Source organism: Canis lupus, chromosome 7 (genome assembly GCF_003254725.2).
Source record: "Canis lupus dingo isolate Sandy chromosome 7, ASM325472v2, whole genome shotgun sequence".
Classification (NCBI taxonomy): Eukaryota; Metazoa; Chordata; class Mammalia; order Carnivora; family Canidae; genus Canis; species Canis lupus.
Genome location: NC_064249.1, coordinates 27,152,066 through 27,158,065, shown reverse-complemented (window position 1 = coordinate 27,158,065; position 6,000 = coordinate 27,152,066). Strand labels below are relative to the sequence as shown.

Here is a 6,000-nt window from a genome sequence, read left to right as displayed (position 1 = left end):
ATCCGCGGCTTGGGCTTTCCAGTCGGGGGGTCCTTCCAGCCCCCGCCACCCCAGCCTCCCCTCCCCCTTCCCTCGATCGGAGCCCGGCGGAGACTCTCGAGGTGCGCAGCCACGCTCCGCTCGACGCTCGCCCTGGCCGGTAAGGAAAGCGAGGGCGTAGGAGCTGCGATCAAAGCGGGCCCCATCGCGGAGGGCGGGCGTGGGGCCGCCCGGGGCGTGGGAGCGCACCCCGACCCTGGCGGGCGGGCCCGGGCGCCGAAGCCGCCTGGAGACGGCCTGGGGTCCAGCCTCCCTCCCTCTCCCTCTCCCTCTCTCTCTCTCTCTCTTTTTTTTTTTTTTTTTTTTTTAAGCTCCCATCCTGTCCGCGTCTGGGGGGGAAGTCTCGGCCTCCTGGTCGGGGAGCGGGAAACCGGAGCCAGGCCCGCCCCATGTGGTCTGCCGCGGGAGTTCCGGGCCCGTCGGCCTCGCTTCCCCACCCGGCCCCCGACTCGGGCCCTCCGCGGGGATTCACTTGCGCTGCGGCCCGAAGGAGGAGGGAGTTTCCATCCTTGGGAGAGGCGGCCGCGCGGTCTTTTTTATCCTATAACGTGTGGGATGCGTCCCCCCAACCACTCAAGGGCTCACCCAGGGCCTCGACTGCCGACTTCTTTTCCGTGTGGAGTGAGGGGAATTTGTAGCGAAGAGTGTTAGTGTTGGGTGAGAGGGACCGCGGTGGGGGGGGCGGGGGACGGGGGTAAAGACCTGACTCCGTGGGAGGCTCTTGGGGGCATCTGGACCGACCCTGCTTCCGCTAGGGACGTGCTGCCCCAACTCCAGAGGAGGGGTTGGTAGTCGTTGCGTGGCCCTAGGCCTCGCCCTCCCCTAACCTGCGTAGTGAATCCCACTCTGCGGCTCGCCCGCTCTTTGAGATAGGGTTGATGTTATCCGTGCTACGGGAAAGGCCCCACGTTAGGACTGGAAGGAAAAGGCATGGGGGGGGGGGGGGACCAACGAGAACACTGATAAATTGTTCTTTTTGCCCGAGAGGAATGCGTCGAGCTCCTTTCAAGGGGGGTGCATATTTGTTTTAAGCTTTGAGATTTTTTTTTTTTTTTTTTGAGGTTTCCAACATGCCTGGTGTTTGCGGGCTCCTAAAGGCTACCCAGATTTCTGCGTTGGCCGCTCTTAGCTTAGGTTTATAGAGTCAGACCTCGCCAGGGTACTTGGAGTGGTACGGTAGGCAGCTGTGCTGTAAGGTTTTCGTGTGGAATGAATGCAGCAGAAGGATCAGAATTTGTGATTCGGTGCTTGATGGCTTACTCCTGCAAATAATAACGATAGGCTGGTATTTAAGCGCCCACCAAGTCTAACTCCAGCGTTTGTTAAAAGTATTTAACCTCCTCTGTTGGTGATTAAGATGCTGCTCTGACTGGAGCCATTTTTAGGTGTGTGTCACAGATGCACTGCAGCATCATTTCTGGTCCACCTCAAATGCATTGATCCCCTAAAAAAAAAAATAGGAAAAGATTGAATTTGAATTTTATCTTTAGCGTGTAGTCAAATAGTAACTTTCTTTTTTTTTTTTTTTTTTTTTTTTTTTTTGTAACTTTCTTTTCTATAATGGACTTGTAAGAATCTAGGCTTTTTACTTTTATATTTTGGCTTGGTGAGCTTATATATGTGGCTGTGTTCTCTCCACCATTAGTTGACCTTTTATTGTGTACTGAGCATAGTAATAAGCCCTTTACATACATGATCTTTTCTAATCTTACAGAAAGTGCTTGAAGGATGTTCTGTTATTATCATCCCATTTTACAGATGAGGAAATGAAATCTAAGATATTAATTTGACCAAGGTCACTCAAGAGTTCGTGGTACTGTAGAGATTCAAACCCAGACTGTCTAAATACAAAGGATGTTCTGGGTCCTCAAACTGCCTTCCTGTTCCTTGTAATTTTAGGAACGGTAGTAACTAAAGATGCAGCATTGTTAACCTAGTTTTTTTTACCCCCACTTGATTTCAGTATAGAAACATTGTTGCATACAATGGTGACAGTGTTGCAAGGTATAAAAAAATAGCTTATAACTACTCGGGATAGGAGAGAAGCTAGTTTTTCTACCCTTTTCTATTTAAAAGCCAGTTGGTTAATACTTAACTGTATAATATGTCATACAATTTTAAAATTTTGAGATCTGGCCTGTATTGTTGATAAAATAGTTCTTCATCTGTAAAATTGAGGTGATGATAATAATTCCCTCCAAGTTTTGTTGTAGTATTAATAATGTGTGTGAGGGGTTATTGCTGTGCTCAGCACATAGTAAAAGGCCAACTAATAGTGGAATGGCAAAATGTTGGTAGAAGAAAGTACTCTCCCAAGTAAGTAATCTGTATATTCTTAGAAAGAAGTATATATTCTTTGGGAATTTAAATAGTTTTATTTTTTTTTAACACTTACTAGATTTTGTTTTTTAAAGATTTCTTCATGCTTTGCAGTCAGTAACCTTGGGTTCAGTATGTTGAGCACAGCTGAAAATACAGAAGTTCTGACTCATTCCAGCTCTTGCCTCCCCACTACCCTTCTGTCACCCTACCGCCTTTACTGGTAAAATGTCTTTGAAGATTCTATTTTCCCCTCCCTCCAAGTGGTTTCCTTTTGTTCCCCGCCCCCCACCAAACACTGCTTCAACTTGTAAGCCAGTTGAGTAACTTGTTTCAGATGCTACTTATGCCATATTTGTGTAAGACAGGGATTGATTATTTATTTATTTATTTATTTTTATTTATTTATGATAGTCACAGAGAGAGAGAGAGAGAGAGGCAGAGACATAGGCAGAGGGAGAAGCAGGCTCCATGCATCGGGAGCCCGACGTGGGATTCGATCCCTGGTCTCCAGGATCGCGCCCTGGGCCAAAGGCAGGCGCTAAACTGCTGCGCCACCCAGGGATCCCAACAGGGATCGATTATTGATAAAATGTTACACAAATTGGTACAGAACCCTATTCTTACGGTGAAGAGATCCAAGAGTTGTGTCTCACTGACTTATGACTAATAAACTTTCAGTAAAGTGAGATTTATCAACTTATGAATAGGGTAACAGTGATAGTTTATCTTAGTCAATGTTAACTGTTGTTTAGAAGCTTGAGAATTAATGTTTTCTGAGTCATAACATTCTTAACGTCTCCATAAAGCCTTTGATGCATCAGTCAGGACATCTTTGTGGCTAAAAGTATTTTCTAGGGATGGTAACTTGCACTGAGCATGTTCTGTTGTATGTTTTTTCCCAATCCCCAGAAAGTCTAAATATAAACTGATCTTTCGCCAGTTATATTTGTAGTCGTTTTGCCGTAGATTAACAGAATGCCAGGCATGTTTTAGGGCCTGTGTTTGTGCATGTTTGCCAGCAAATCAGATGAAAAAGGGCTATTAGTGAATTTCAGCAGTCCTCTAGTTGGCAGACAGAAACTTAAATGGTTAGCCTGTAACTACAGTCTGAATATAAGGTAGCAATAAAGTCATTACTGTCAATGTGATTTAATGTTCTCATCCCTATGTGGTGCTGCTAGCTGCTCTACATTGAAAGAGGATGGGGTTATAATCAGCATTTGTGGAGCATATCTAATATAAAAAAAAACTTGGATATTATTTACATAGTATATTATCTAGTAATTTTCCTATTACCTGTCTGTGTTCCAATATTAGCCTGTTTTCTTTTACTAAACTGTTTTCATGTCTTCATCACCTTGTGTGGTAGTTGGCATATATCTTGATTTTATTATTGAATGAGTGAAATTAGAAAACAGAAGAATAGACCCACAACCGAGATTGAACTGATACATATCTTAGTGGAGCAAAAGAATACCTTGTCCTGGGGATCCCTGGGTGGCTCAGCGGTTTGACACCTGCCTTCGGTCCAGGGCGTGATCCTGGAGTCCCGGGATCGAGTCCCACGTCGGGCTCCTTGCGTGGAGCCTGCTTCTCCCTCTGCCTGTGTCCCTGCCTCTCTCTCTGTCTCTCATGAGTAAATGAATAAAATTAAAAAAAAAAAAAAAAGAATATCTTGTCCTTTTCCCCCCCTTTATTTACGTATCAGAATGGTGTCAGATGCTTTCAAATAGTTTATGTACTATGCATTATGAGATTTATTTGCAGCAGATTTTCCTTTCTAGTTTTTAGATTTATTCAGCAAACATTAAAGATTCTTTTAATTTTGTAAGGCTTAGTGAATCAGGAATATGGCTTTTGGTTGCTGCTGCCAAGATGTTTACAATTTTAAAGATTAATGTTAAAAGTTATGTGATCTTTGGATTTATATCAAAAGAAAAAAAATGAACATATAAGCTATAATGGGCAAAAAAATCCATATATGAAAATTTGCTATAGTATAGATCACATGTCTAGTTGATTACAAGTGAAGGTATGGTGGCCAAGAGAATCAATCATTGCAGTTATTTAAAAAAAAATGAATTGCAATTTATTTGTGGGGCACTTTCCATGCAGGCACTGAGCTAAGATAATTTTGTAGGTTATCTTTTTCAATGTATACAATAAGCCTAAGAGGTAAATTATTTTATGCCTGTTATGCAACTAGAAAACTGGAATTTAAAGAGGTTTAAGTAATTCGTTCAAGTTAACTTAGCTAGTAAATGCGATTCAGGTCATCGACTCAGAGCCTGAGTGCTTAACTTCCACACTACATGGATTTCCCAGTGACTAGTATGGCCCAAACTTAAGACCAGTCATGACTTTAAATCTTCAAACCAACCTGTCTTAGACAATATTTTTCTTTAATTCAACTTATGATCTTTTAATTAAATGATTTTCAAGAAGAATATACATTTTTTTTCATGTTACAGTTTGTTTCTTTCGGTGTGTTTCAGAATAAACATTTTAAATATGCTTCTATGGACCACATAAAATCATCTAATAGGTCATCAGTAGTCTTAGGTATTTCATCTTTTAGGGACATAACCACTATAAGAAATGAATGCTGGGATAGATCAGGTAACAGTTGGAATTAATGAAAGCCAGAAGTGATGAAAGCCTAGAGTGGAATAGATTCATCACAGAAAATGGCAGCATTACAGGAGAGGAACTGTAAATTAGAGCCTTACCTACATCCTTGGGACAAGCATTTCCATGATAAACTGCAAAGTGAAGATATTTGTTTAGACAGAAATGTAGTAGGAGGTCTTAAGACAATCTATGGCAAGAGGAGGAGAGCAACAATGAATAAGTGAAGAAGGAAACCATTACAAAAATCAAGATGGAAGAGAATAATCCAAAAAATATGATTATTACAGGCAAATGCAGAGGAATTCAGAAAAATAATAAGAGAAGTGACCATTGGGTTTGGCTGAGACATCTTTGGTGACCCTAAAAGAATTTAGGTCAAGTAATGAGGGTAGTAGAAGGTTAAGCAGGGAGGAATAAGTAGTGAGACTTCTTGATTTTTAGGTGACTTGAATACTTTGTATGACCTCTGGACTATGAGTTGTTTTTTTTTTTTTAATATTTTATTTATTTATTCATGAGAGACACAGGGAGAGAGAAAGAGAGAGGCAAGACACAGGCAGAGGGAGAAGCAGGCTTCACGCAGGGAGCCTGATGTGGGACTTGATCCCGGGACTCCAGGATCACGCCCTGGGCTGAAGGCAGGCGCCAAACCGCTGAGCCACCCAAGGATCCCCTGGACTATGAGTTTAAAAACCTGGGTTTAGACCTTTTGTCACCTACGTTTTTTTTCTTGTTCTTATTCCTGTTGTTAACTTTGGGGGCAAGTAACATGGCTTCTTCAAATTTTAGATCCAGGTATTCCGTGCTTTTTGAAGGTTCGCACCCCACTTTGCTTTTATGAAAGATATACATTTGTACTTGCTTTTGCTAACTGTAAATTCTGAAGAGGATTTTTGTTTTCATGGAAAAAGGCAGAAAGTGAAAATAGTATTCAGCAGTGAGCCATTATAGAGGCAGGGCACACCCTGAGCAGCGAGAGAGTGGTGCCACCAAGCTCCTTCCCTTGGA

General features: G+C 42.4%; 1 protein-coding gene across 17 annotated transcripts in view; it reads left to right on the top strand.

Moving 5' to 3' along the window:
- Positions 1-6,000, top strand: part of PRRC2C (proline rich coiled-coil 2C) — a 101,925-nt gene continuing 95,925 nt past the window's right edge. For all 17 annotated transcript variants that reach the window (XM_049112300.1, XM_025430356.3, XM_025430348.3 and 14 more), the window contains exon 1: positions 1-139. The gene's annotated coding sequence lies outside the window, so the exon portion shown is untranslated. The remainder of the gene's footprint in view (positions 140-6,000) is intronic.